Below are 14,251 nucleotides of genomic sequence, written 5' to 3' on the forward strand. Positions count from 1 at the left end.
TTCTTTCTTTCTGCTTCTACAAAAGCAAAATCACTGGCTTGATCCACACTGAGACATAATAAAGACCAAGAAGATGAACAGACCTATGGAACCGCTGTCCTGCCCTACATAAGAGGTACTACAGACAAAATTAGTGAGATACTACACAGACATCACATCAAGACTGCCTTCAAAACAGACAGAAAAATAGCAGCCATCCTTAGAAACCCCAAAGATAAACTTGACCTAGGAAAACCAAGGCATATACAAAGTCCCCTGTGCATCATGCCCGCCATATACATTGGACAGGCCAATAGAAGAATAAGTACCCGCCTGGATGAACACAAAAATGCAGTCAAAAAGCTGGAACACACTTCCTCACTAGTCCAACACATGGAAGCCACAGGTCATAGCATCAACCTCAGTGGCACCAAAACCCTAGCCACTATAGAAAACCCCAGCTACAGAATTATCAGAGAAGCCATAGAGATTGAAAAAAGACCAGAAAGCATGAATAGAAGAGATGACTCCACCAGACTGTCAAGCATTTGGAAGCCTGCACTCAGAAACAAAAAAATCTCCATACCACAAGCCAGGCAAACAACTGAGCACAGACAGATCCCCCCTGATACCTCCAGCTCAAACACACCCCAACCAGGCACCCAGATGAAACCTAGCTTCCTAACTAATGATAGCCATCCATTTACCCAGAGCCAAGCTACACTAAAGGCCTCCAATAAAGTAACACAATGTTGCCAGCCAATCAAGATACAAAAAGAGCCAAAAAACAGACAGAAGATATTAGAAACACGAATCAAGCAGAACACAGCAAACTCCAAGACCAATAAACACAGACCAAGACTCCCAACCAATCAGGATGAAGAAAAAAAAATCATTCTGGCACAGCAATAGGCTGCCCCAAATTTAAATCTGAAACCACTGTAAAAGTTTGACTCACAGATGAACACTATACAGAAACTTGATGATGGCAGATGAGATTCTGCCGAAATGTTGCTACAACTTTAAAAGCACAACTACAATGACGTGGGAAAATACCCGAACAAAGCTGAATGCCACACACACACACACACACACACACAAACACACACACATATATATGGTATTCAGCTTTGTTTGGGGATTTTCCCTCGTCATTATAGTTGTGCTTTTAAAGTTGCAGCAACGTTTTGGCAGAATCTCATCTGCCATCATCAGGCTTCTATACAGTGTTCGTCTATGAGTCAGATTTTCACAGCTGTTTCTGTTTTAAATTTGGTGCTAGCCTACTGCTGTGCCAGAATGGTTTTTTCTTCATCCTGATTGGTTGGGAGTCTTGGTCTGTGTTTATTGGTCTTGGAGTTTGCTGTGTTCTGCTTGATTAGTGTTTCTAATACCTTCTGTCTGTTTTGTAGCTTTTTTTGTCTTGATTGGCTGGCAATATTGTGTTTGCTGTATTGGAGGCTTTTAGTGCAGCTTGGCTCAGGGTAAATGGACAGCTATCATTTATTAGTAAGCTAGGTTTCATCTGGGTCTCTGGTTGGGGTGTGTTTGAGCTGGAGGTATCAAGGGGAGGCTGTTTGTGCCCAGGTGTTTGCCTGGCTTGTGGTGTGGAGATTTTTTTGTTTGAGGGTGCAGGCTTCCAGATAATTGACAGTCTGGTGGAGTTATCTCTTCTATTCAGGCTTCCAGGTCTTTTTTCAATCTCTTTGGCTTCTCTGATAATTCTGTAGCTGGGGTTTTCTGTAGTGGCTAGGGTTTTGGTGCCATTGAAGTCGATGCTATGACCTGTGGCTTTCATGTGTTGGACTAATGAGGCAGTGTGTTGAAGCTTTTTTTTACTGCATTTTTGTGTTCATCTAGGTGAGTACTTATTCTTCTATTGGTCTGTCTAATGTATGTTGCAGGGCATGATACACAGGGGACTTCATATATGCCTTGGTTTTCCAGGTCAATTTTATCTTTGGCGTTTCAATTTTATCTTTGGGGTTTCTGTCCTGCTCTACATAAGAGGTGCCATAGACAAAATCAGTAAGATAATACACAGGCATCACATCAAGACTGCTTTCAAAACAGACAGAAAAATAGCAGCCATCCTAAAAAAACCCTGTTCTGATAAGTGGTCAGCTGTTCTGATAAGTGGTCAAAAATACCAAATCCAGTCTGAACATCTGGCTGACTGTGCAATGAACTATAATAATCATTATTTAAAAAAAATATAGTAAATAATAAGTAGTAGTAGTACAACCAACTGGTCTTTTAAAATATTTGTAAGCTTGCCATTCTTTAGGAAGACATGGGAGAAAAGAAGACATACCTTCTTTAAGCTAAAAATTTCACAGAAGTAAATTTGCAGCAGGTGGCAAATGTGGCATTGTGCCTGTTGCCAAGAGTTACCAATAAAATTAAAGCTTCATTTTGGTTGATTATTTTTTTTTAATGAACCAAGGAAGATAGAATGTTAACCCAAAGATCCTTTAGGGATAAAATATTACATGACCATAACACAACTTGTAAAATTTGTAGTGCTGTTTACATAGCAAATGCACTTCTTTTTTTTAAATAATGTGAATGGAAAATGTAGGGCAGCTGATGTTGGCAAGAGAAACTGAACCGAAGTGTACTTTCTGTTTGTGGGAATTGTTGTTGCTGTAATAACATAGTTTCCCAAGACATAAAGTCTATTGTCTAAGGTGTTAATTTGCTCCTGAACAGATGGTTCTGTGCACACATTGTGCATAAATTGATACCTGTATCTACCTGAAAAGAAAAAAAAAAGAATAGAAAAATATCACCACCTTCCCATCTTGTAAATAAAATGGGACATTCAAGTGGTAAGAATTTGGCCTCATACAGATAGGAACAAATAGAATCCACTTCCAAATTTAGCATTTGGACCGAGGTTGTTTTTAGTATGTCTGTCCCTGCCAAAATTCTGCAGGCTGAAAAAAAGCCTTTTTATATAAATGCTTCAGCCATCTTCTACCCATCTAATCAAGGCAGCGGGAAAATTATGAGTGTAAAAATCAACATTTACTGGAAAATTAAAGCAAGGATGAAGCATAATAAGTCATTTAGCAGAAAAAGGCAGTTGGTTTTAAGCATCATGAAACAGCAAAAATGCTTAATTTTTATACTTAGATCACTAAATTTGCACCAAATTAAATAGCAATGGACAGCTCTCAATTTTCAAATTTTTCATACAGTTTAGCAGCACAAAATATTGATCTTAACATTCTTGGTAATTGTTTGGAACATCATTTTCCTAGGATGCTTCCTACTTCAGTTGGGTTTTCTATAAAATAGTAGCAAGATCTGAATCAATCAAACCAATTCTCTTCCAGGCTGGTAAGTGCTGCCACTTGCTTTGATACGTTTATATTTCTTCAACCTCCTGATAACATTACACACAAATTGTGGTATGTGTGTGTGTGTGTGTGTGTGTGTGTGTGTACATACATGCATACATGTGGACATTTTCAGATTTTGTTCTCTTCAGTGAACAAATGAGTTGAATGTAAAAATTAAATGAAATAGATTCATGGTTAGAACCATGGAAAAATCAAAGGCAAATATATAATCACAGAAGAGAGAAATGACCAAGATTGTTTGCTGTCACAGAATCATAAAATTATAGGCCAGAAAGTTCTTCTAGTCCAACTCTTTGTCAAGGCAGGTGCCTTATACCAGTTCAGACCCTCCAGTGATGGAGAACCACAACCTCAAGAGGCAAACTATTCCACTGAGTAATTGTTCTGTCATAAAATTTTTCCTTACTTCTAGTTTGAACTTCTCAAGGTTCCTTCCATTACCTCTTGTCCTGCCTTATGGTGCCCTAGAGAATAAGTCTCTCCCTCTCCCCTCTTCTACCCAGCCAGGCTTTGCCCTTCCCAAGTTTCCTCCACAGCCAATGGGGCCACACTCCCGCTTCCTGTCAGCTGTTTTTCTTCCTCCTTGGATTCAGACTCCAACAGGGGCATGGCAGCTCACAGGATAAATGATATGTGCAAGACGCTTGGATAATTTTCAACCTTTCTCGTATTCAAAGTATTGTTACACATTTAGCTGCCTTAATCAGTATGAATGGGGATCTTCACACCTAGCAACTACAGTTTATCGGTGTCTGGCCAAAATGAATGTTCTTGAATGCCTGCAAATCTTTCTCATCTCCTGTTTGAATAAAGGTATCCTTCAGCTACTAAGAAGGAAGGACACAGGAAGAGTTTATCACTGATTTTGAAGGCAGAGGCTATTGAAAATCTGAATTTGGTCACAGTTTTGCAATGATGTTGAAAAATGTGGATAGCAGGGTAATAGCATAACATAGTTGGAAGGGACCTTAGAGTTCTTCTAGTTCAACCATCTGCTCAAGCAGGAAATATTATACCATTGCAGACAAACAGTTGTCCATTTATTCATGTATCCCAAATAGATTAGTAAATGTGCTGCTACTGTAAGAGTTCATTCGATCCCATTTTTTTCTGCATTACCCAAGTGGGAAAAAATGCTACTATTATCCCTAAATATTTTATTATCCAGACAATGGGGAAAATAACCATACTTACTAAACTGAGTGGTGTGTGATTCCAGAATAGCATTTATGAGTTCATGAGATAGATAGAAGATAGATAGAATTCTGTATTGGCCACGTGTGATTGGACACACAAGGAATTTATCTTGGTGCAAATGCTCTTAGTGTACATAAAAGAAAAGATACATTCATCAAGAGTCAGAAATCATCAGGTACAACACTTAATAATAGTCATAGGGTACAATAAGCAATCAAATCATACTAAGAAGCAGTCAATATAGATCGTTAGGATACAAGCGACAAACTTACAGTCATACAGTCACAAGTGAGAGGGATGGGTGATAAGGAGTGATGAGAAGATTAATAGTAATAGTAGTGCAGACTTTGTAAATAGTTGGACAGTGTTGAGGGAATTATTTGATAACAGAGTGATGGGGAAAAACTGTTATTGTGTTTAGTTGTTCTGATGTGCAGTGCTCTATAGTGTCGTTTTAAGGGTAGGAGTTGAAACAGTTTATGTCCAGGATGTGAGGGCCTGTAAATATTTTCACAGCCCTCTTTTTGACTTGTGCAATAAACAGGTCCTCGGTTGAAGGCAGGTTGGTAGTAATTTTAAATATATAGAAGATATTTCCATATGTTTCATTGTTCTTATTTTCCAGGAAAAAGAAACAGAAACTTCTATAACATTTTTTTTTATTCATATCCATTTCATGTATTTATAACCATGTTTATACCTGTTATTTAATAATCGCTTGACAAAATAAATAAATAAATCCACAGTGTCACATTGTTTATCACTCTTCCTTCTCTCCCACAGTCATTTAAGGTAAGAAGAAATGAATGAATCAGACTGTTTCCTATCCACACAACTTGCACATATGCTTACTCAAGTGAGTATGCCTAAAAATAGTATGCAAGTTTTTGTTGTTGTTGTGGGCTTATTTTTTCAGAAAGGAGCATGAAAAAATAAATTGTGAAGTTGCAAAGTGAAATGTAACACCAAGTAAAATAAACTTAACACTGTAGCACCACATTATCCTAAACTGTTTAAACCGAGAAGCCTAATTTATTTCAATGGCCTGCATATAAAACACTTAGGAATACACCAATAAATAGCCAGACATTTTTTTTTACAAAAATAATGGTAAGACACATCAATTTTTTTTTTTAAATATATATTATTAATGGATTTTTAAAGCAATTCTAATAGCTATTGAGGAAAAGAGTTTTCACTTCTAAAGAGGAATTTGCATAAAACAAGAGCTGCCATTGAAAAGTCCCATTCTCTAACACCCACCAATCTAAATAAATCCTAAACACAGGATAATTAGTAAAGACCTCTGCTGTGTGAAAATATAGAGAACATTATGTAAATCATAACAGAACGGGGGATGCTTTCAGATAACTTAGCTCCATTTTTTTTAATCAGAAATTTTCTCAAAGCACTCTTCTTAAAAAGCACTCTTCTTAAAAAGCCTCTTCAAAGGAGAGCTCTGTCAAAATATTCAAAAAGGATGAATGTTTCTATAAAAGTTCTCTTCATTAAGGCAAGGATGGACAATGGTTCCTCCAGAAACATGGGAGAAAGGGGCCAAACTGCTGGGCACAGAGCAAATCAAAGCCCTATTCCTTTGAACATACGTAGATTTCAATACACATATGAAAGATATGGCTTTCATGCATCGTTGTTTGTGACATTTCAGCACTCTTGCCCTTCCTATCTCCCATTGCAGATTTCTCTGGCTTACTTTTTAAAAGGTTTCTGGAGGAAAAGCAATCCCAAATGCAATCTGTGACATGGACAGAAGTGGGATGGTTACACGTTTCAGATTAGAATTTGATCCTGAATGAGGTGTAAAAATGGAGGTCACCTAGAGTCAAATTACTCCCATTAGAACATCCCCAAAGAGATAAAAATAATATTGTCAAAACTCAACTATTTTTCTCCCTAAATTTCAACAGGGATGTCTTGGGATGTTGGTTGCTCACAGCTGGTGAGCTCTTTGTACTTCATGTATTAATAAAAATGTGTTGATGATTACTTTTTGTCTCAAGTAACATATACTTTTTGGAGGATCAACATACAGAAGAAATGCTGAATTCTGGGAAGTAAAAGTACACTTTTGCAGCAAAACACACACACGCACACAGCATGACATGTGCAATGCAGGTAGCCTTGAATATCTGCTTGGATGGAGCACTCTCAGCTCTTTATCACAATGACATGATTCTTTAAAATTGGAGGAAGATTTACCTCAGACACAATTGACAGAATTGCTGTCGCATTTGCCAAACCAAATGAAAGAGCAGAACTTTGGAGCAAATAGTACAAACACGGAACACATCGTATCTTACAGATATAAATATTGGGCTCTGGAAGGTTATGTTTTCTCATTCAGATGGATAAATGTGATGTTAGTAATAGTAAATGAGCAGCACATTTATAATCATTTAGTATAACTGGCAATACATAATATCGAAATAATGCTACTCCAAAATGTCCTTGAGAATGCCTTGCTTTTACATTTGACCAAGATTTTGCTGGGATACTGACCTCTTATAGACAGGTGATGATGATCATGTTGACGATCATTTCCTGCAGTAAATTAATCAATGCAATGATAATCTCGGGGGGAAGGCAACGAAAGTTATTACCACTGAGATTAACCTAGATGTCTGTGTAAATAAAAGCACAAAGCAATGCTAATGTGGCATAGCCCTGACCATTTAAATATATTATGCCTTGCTTTCCCCACCCCCACAAGTGGTTCAGTAGCCTAGAGATGGAGCTCTCACCTCACAATCAAAAGGCTGTGAGTTCGATGCTAGGTAGAGGCAGATATTTCTCTCTCTGGGCACGTTGAGAATATATCTGCTGAACAAAATTCTGCATTGGTGATAGGAAGGGCATCTGGCCAATAAATACTCAGCTCTGTTATGTCCCTGGAACTTGCCAAAGTCCCCACCCAGGTCCGTTCATGCTGCGGGGGCGTTTGCTGCCCCTCATTGGCTGGCCTCCCTCGACGGCCGGCTATAAAAGCCAGCTGCAGGGTCCGGCCAGCCGCTGATCGCTGTGAACCTGCTCCAGGCAGGGTTAACACGTTCAGTCCTTTATTGCTTCAATAAAGTCTTGTTGCACCCATGCCCTGGTCTAGCCTCTCATTGCTCAACTACAACACTGGCGACGAGGATGGGATGGCTACCAGAGGCAATCTGCAACAGCTGAAATCACTAAAACCGCTGAGCCACAGCCGCGCTGCCGGAGAGCTCGGTCAGCAAGAGCGAAAGTAACAAGCGTCTGTAGCCGCTTGGTTAGCAAGCTACAGGGGAAAGTGAAGTGCTGCAAGCCGCAGCCGCTCAACACAAAAGAGCACGAAATTCAAACGGCTGTCGTTTGAATTTCTTGCCGGAATACAGCGCGGTGCTGTTATTCCAGGTCACTGACGCTTACGCAGGCGCAAAATTTGAAGCGCTATCAGAGGCGGCTAGCCATTACCGCCTACGCTCTCCAGGAGTGCGAAATTCAAAACGCTGCCAACAGCCGTTGCAGCTTAGCCGCAATTGTTAGCCCAGAGAGAGAGAGCAGAGAGGTTCTGTGGAGCCTCTCCAGAGCTGTAGTCACTAGACTGACAAGAGCACAAAGTGCCATTCTGTTGTCCCAGAAAGATTTCTCAACAGCATAACGTACAGAAGTCCTCATCATGAACTCCAACCCAGCCTTCCCACCGTTCAAGCCGGATGAAGAAAAGTGGGAGTCATACAAGAATCGTTTTAACCACTACATCGATGCTATTGGTCTGGCTGATGCTGGGGAGCACAGAAAAAGTCATTCTTCCTCAGTTATTGCGGAGCCGTCGTTTTTGATACCGCCACAGCACTCGTTGCTCCACGTGAGTTAAAGAATGTCCCCTGGGCAGAATTGCTAGAGATTCTCACCAATCATTACTCCCCAGACCATCACAAATCGCGAGGCGTTTCACCTTCCGGATGAGGAAGCAAGCGGAAAAGGAAACCGTCAACCAAATATGGCCGCCTTGAGGACTGCAGCCCTCCACTGCGGGTTCGGGAACTATCTAGATGACATGCTCCTCGACCAGCTCGCTCTGCGGGTCAAAGACCTTCACCTCCAAAGGCGACTACTCGCCAGGAAGGACCTCAACCTCTCCTAGGCCGTCGAGGAAGCCTTGGCAGCAGAACTGGCAACCCAGTCAGCCACTGAAATTCAAGGTCCGTTCCCAAACAAAGCTGCGCCACCGTTCATTCAGAAGAGGTAGTCAACGAAGATGATCCCAATGATCAAACAGACATCCACCGCCTCACCCATGCCAAACAACCACAGGCAGGAGCCAGGCAAGAAACCAACAGCGCACCCAAACACATCGTCCTGTGCCTATCCTGTGGCGGACCTCACTCAAGAGCTTCGTGCAAATTCAAGGGTGCCATCTGTAACCATTGCCACAAAAAAGGCCACATCGCCAGAGTCTGCCAGGCCGCGCACAACTCAGCACAAAAGGTTCCTTCCTTTTCCCATTCTGGGCCCCAAAGGCAAGTACTAAATTGTCACACTTGCTACCATGCTAACCACACCTGTCACTCTATTAGTAAAATAACACTCTCCATTTTATTAGAAGGTAAACCTTGTCGTATGGAGGTTGACACGGGGTCAGCGCTCTCAATCATCTCTTGGAGCACCCTCAAGAAAATCCAGCCCAGACTATCCAGAAACCAGTTCCAGAAGTGTCAGATCTCCTTGAGGGATTATCAGGGAAAGGACATTCCAGTACTCGGCAAAGGCAAGTTCCTTGTTAATTTTAAAGCTTTCAAAGGCCACCTGCCTCTAGTGGTAGTTAACAGCAACCTCCCCAGTCTTCTGGGGCTTGATTGGTTCCCCTACCTCGGCCTAGGGTTAACAGGAGTCCATGCTATCTCAGCTTCTGACACTGACTCCCTATTCGCTGACTACTCAGACGTATTCAGCGATGAGTTAGGGTGTTATAATGGTACCCCCATCTCATTTGCAGTTGACCCCCAAGCGGTTCCAGTCCGGCTGAAACCGCGTAGAGTCCCATTCGCCATTCGGCCTAAACTGGACGCAGAGCTCGATAAATTATTAAAACAAGGAGTCATTGAGCCGACAGACTTCGCCAAATGGGAGACGCCAATTGTCACACCCCTTAAAAAGGATGGCAGCCTGAGAATTTGTTCAGATTACAAAACAACAATTAACCGCTTTCTACAAGTTAGCGCGTACCCAGTCCCGGTCATTCAACATTTATTGCATACCTTTGAGCCTGGCAACATTTTTGCCAAATTGGACATGTCACAAGCGTATCAACAGTTCCCTGTTGACAACCAAACAGCCGAACTGCAGACCATTGTGACTCACAGGGTGCCTTCCGTGCAAGCGTCTCCAGTTTGGCGTAAGTGTTGCCCCGGCATCTTCCAATCCCTCATGGAGCGTATACTACAGGGCCTCCTGGCGTAGTGCCCTACTGGACGACATATTGGTCTCGGCCAGGGACAGGCCCCAACTCTTCCAGAGAGTCAGAGCAGTGTTAGACAGGTTCAGACAGCATGGCCTCAAATTAAAAAGGGAGAAATGTGCCATTGCCACTAGACAGGTGGACTTTCTGGGCTATAGAATTGACGCCTCAGGCATTCACCCCCTAGAATCCAAGGTCAAGGCAATTCATGAGGCACCCACGCCTACCACTAAAGCCGAGCTACAAGCCTTTTTGGGATTATTGAACTTTTATGCATCATTTCTACCTCACAAAGCATCAGTAGCAGAGCCTTTACACAGGCTCTTAGATAAAAATCACCTTGGCACTGGGGACACAAGGAAGACACCGCTTTTCGCAGTCAAATCACTGCTCACATCAGACGCGGTCCTTATTCAATTTGACCCACACCTTCCATTGGTACTAGCCGCGGATGCATCCCCTTTTGGGATTGGCGCCGTATTAAGCCATAGACTACCCAATGGCTCCGAGGCACCAATCGCTTTTCCAGAACGCTCTCAGCGACAGAGCGTAACTATAGTCAAATCGACAAGGAGGCTTTAGCCGCAGTGGCCGCATGTTAAGAAATTTCATGAATTCCTGTTTGGCCACAACTTCGAGCTAATCACGGACCACAAGCCTCTCCTGGGTCTTCTTTCTGGAGACAAGCAGACTCCCCAAGTGTTGTCTCCCAGAATGACGAGGTGAACTTGTTCCTGGCGGCTTATTCGTACAAGCTCATCCACCGCCCAGGAAAAACATTGAGCCACGCAGACGCCCTCAGCCACTGCCCCTGCCAGCTCCAGCTGAAGACCCGGCCCGGTCCATGCCATTTTCGATGTCACCGAGCTCGACCTTCCTGTCACCGCCCTCGACATCGCCACCAAATTCAAGACGGACAAAACCATCGCCCAGGTACTGGACTGGGTGAGGAGGGGGTGGCCGGGCTCTAACCTCGCAGCCGAATTCACACCTTTTAAGACCCGTCAACAGGAACTGTCTAGCATACAGGGCTGCCTGTTGTGGGGCACCCGGGTCGCCATTCCGGCCTCACTTCGCACACCAGTCTTAGAGGCACTACACGAAGGCCACCCGGCATCGTCCGGATGAAGGCGTTGGCTCGGAGCTACGCCTGGTGGCCTGGCTTGGACGACGACATCGCCAAGTGGGTAAGCTCATGCCAACCCTGTCAGGAATCCAGACCATCCCCTCCAGTCACCACCCCACAAAGTGGGAGAGCGCCAACGCGCCTGGTCAAGGCTACACATTGACTTAGCGGGTCCAATACACGGCAAAACCTTCTTGGTGGTCGAGATTCATACTCTAAATGGATCGATGTGGCCCAACTATCCACGACCACCACGCAAGCAGTTACCAAGGCTCTGACCCGCCTATTCGTAACACACGGGCTACCGGATACCATAGTTTCGGATAATGGCCCCCAGTTTGCCTCAACAGAATTTAGCCGTTTTGCCACAAATCTTGGCATCCGACACATCTTCACGGCCCCCTTCCATCCTGCCAGCAACGGACTGGCGGAGAGAGCCGTTAGATCCACAAAAGAAGCGTTAACCAGATTCAGCAAAGAAGATTGGCATCACAGACTCTCCTGCTTCTTGCTAAGCCAACACTCAACCCCTTGCATGGTCACCAACAAATCCCCTGCTGAACTTCTGATGGGTAGACGCCTAAGAACTGTGTTGGATAGGCTCCACCCTCACTATTGCCCTGACACCCCTCTCGCTTCAATAACGGGGGTCAGAGATTTTGTCTTGCAGGAACATGTCTTTGCAAGGAACTATGCCGGAGACCCACTGTGGATTCCAGGAGTGATAGTAGCCATCACCGGTCCCAGGTCATACCGAGTCCAGCTGGAAGACGGCCGCATATGGAGAAGACACCTGGACCAGCTAAGGAAGCGACAGGGTACCTTCGCCAGTGTCGGATCGTGGGCTCAGGTCGACCCCCAGGTGCCACACCAAGCTCCCATCGAAGACCATGCCAGAGCCTCTGCACCACCACCACCCAGACCAGGGGAGCTGGCAGTAGACCGGGACTGCCCGATGGGTCCGCCACCGGAACCAGCAGACGGGGCCACGACATCACCGACTGAAAGCACTGCACCGGTACCTGTGCAGACTTCAGAGCGAGGCTGCACCCCATCACCAACCCCACCGGGTTCCTTGAACTCTGAGACACTTGGTAACTCACTGGAGTTACGTCGTTCGGGGCGACAGCACAGACCGTCCGCTTATTTAAATGACTATGCGTGTTCGCATCTGGGTGGAAGGGGTGTTATGTCCCTGGAACTTGCCAAAGTCCCCACCCAGGTCCGTTCATGCTGCGGGGGCGTTTGCTGCCCCTCATTGGCTGGCCTCCCTCGACGGCCGGCTATAAAAGCCAGCTGCAGGGTCCGGCCAGCCGCTGATCGCTGTGAGCCTGCTCCAGGCAGGGTTAACACGTTCAGTCCTTTATTGCTTCAATAAAGTCTTGTTGCACCCATGCCCTGGTCTAGCCTCTCATTGCTCAACTACAACAAGCTCCATTCAGTTGTCCAGACCATACCCCACAAGGGTCACCAGTAGATAGGAAAACACCTACTGGTTACTTTTTATAACATGAGATACAGCTGGGACTAAGATGAGTTTTCACAGATGGCTATATGAGTAGAACATATTCTGGTTTTGTACAGGTGTATTCAATGATAGCCTAACTATAATCTTTTTAAATATATGTTTTATTTTTATTCATAAACATTTTGAATACAGTGTATTGTCAGAGCATATCATTTACGAAAAAGGAAAAAAAACAAATGGAAATATCAGCATGTATACTACTAACAATGGTGAGAGTATAACAAAATAATTTTAGCTGTTTCTTGTATTAGCTTAGCACAACTATAATCTGATGCCAGCTAATATTCTAGTTTATTTTGGACATGGGTTTAGCAATATTCTGGCATAACATAATTCCAACTTTTATCTGAATATCAGGAGATTTGGTTAGAATATCAATCAGATACTGGGCAAGACTGTCTTATTACTAAAGCAGAGTAGTTTCTGGAGATAGAACCTCAGGAGTAGATGACAAGGACATATTCACACCAGGCTAAAGTGACCAAAATATGTAGTGTCATCCAAATTCTTAGAAATCCTAGAACTGTATATTGCTGGGACATGTTTGTACTGATGCAAATATGGGGAGAAGATGGAATCTTAGTTAGATACAAATGAAGAAAAAAGAGGGAATCATAACATAATAATGACATGACACTATTCCAACTGAATAATTCCAAGTGAGTTCTACAACATTTTCAAATGGGATGTGTTCTCTGTATCACACTTTCCCTAGTTGGTATATCCTTAGATATGTTAGAAAGCTTGCAGCTTGTCAGGGGCTCTGGGAGCTATAGATTCAAACAGGGGTGGGATTCTACCAGTTCTGTCCACTTCTGTAAAACCAGTCACTCTGAAAAGCAGCAAACAGAGAGCATACATTGTTATGTCCCTGGAACTTGCCAAAGTCCCCACCCAGGTCCGTTCATGCTGCGGGGGCGTTTGCTGCCCCTCATTGGCTGGCCTCCCTCGTCAGCCGGCTATAAAAGCCAGCTGCAGGGTCCAGCCAGCCGCTGATCGCTGTGAGCCTGCTCCAGGCAGAGCTAACATGTTCAGTCCTTTATTGCTACAATAAAGTCTTGTTGCATCCAAGCCCTGGTCTAGCCTCTCATTGCTCAACTACAACACTGGCGACGAAGGTGGGATGGCTACCAGAGGCAATTCGCAACAGCTGAAATCACGCAAACCGCTGAGCCGCAGCCGCGCCGCCGGAGAGCTCGGTCAGCAAGAGTGAAAGTAATAAGCGTCTGTAGCCGCTTGTTAGCAAGCTACAGGAGAAAGTGAAGCGCTGCGAGCCGCAGCCGCTCAATATAAAGAGCGCGAAATTCAAACGGCTGTCGCTTGATTTCAAGCCGAATACAGCACGGTGCTGTTATTCCGAGTCACTGACACTTACGTAGGCGCCAAATTCAAAGCGCTATCAGAGGCGGTAAGCCATCACCGCCTACGCTCTCCAGGAGCGCGAAATTCAAAACGCTGCCAACAGTCGTTGCAGTTTAGCCACAATTGCAGCCCAGAGAGAGAGCAGAGAGGTTCTGTGAAGCCTCTCCAGAGCTGTAGTCACTAGCCTGACAAGAGCACAAGTGCCATTTTGTTGTCCCAGAGAGATTTTCTCAACAGCATAA

Source organism: Pseudonaja textilis, chromosome 8, assembly GCF_049901715.1.
Source record: "Pseudonaja textilis isolate UNSWEBS1 chromosome 8, rPseTex1.2, whole genome shotgun sequence".
In the NCBI taxonomy this organism is placed as follows: Eukaryota; Metazoa; Chordata; class Lepidosauria; order Squamata; family Elapidae; genus Pseudonaja; species Pseudonaja textilis.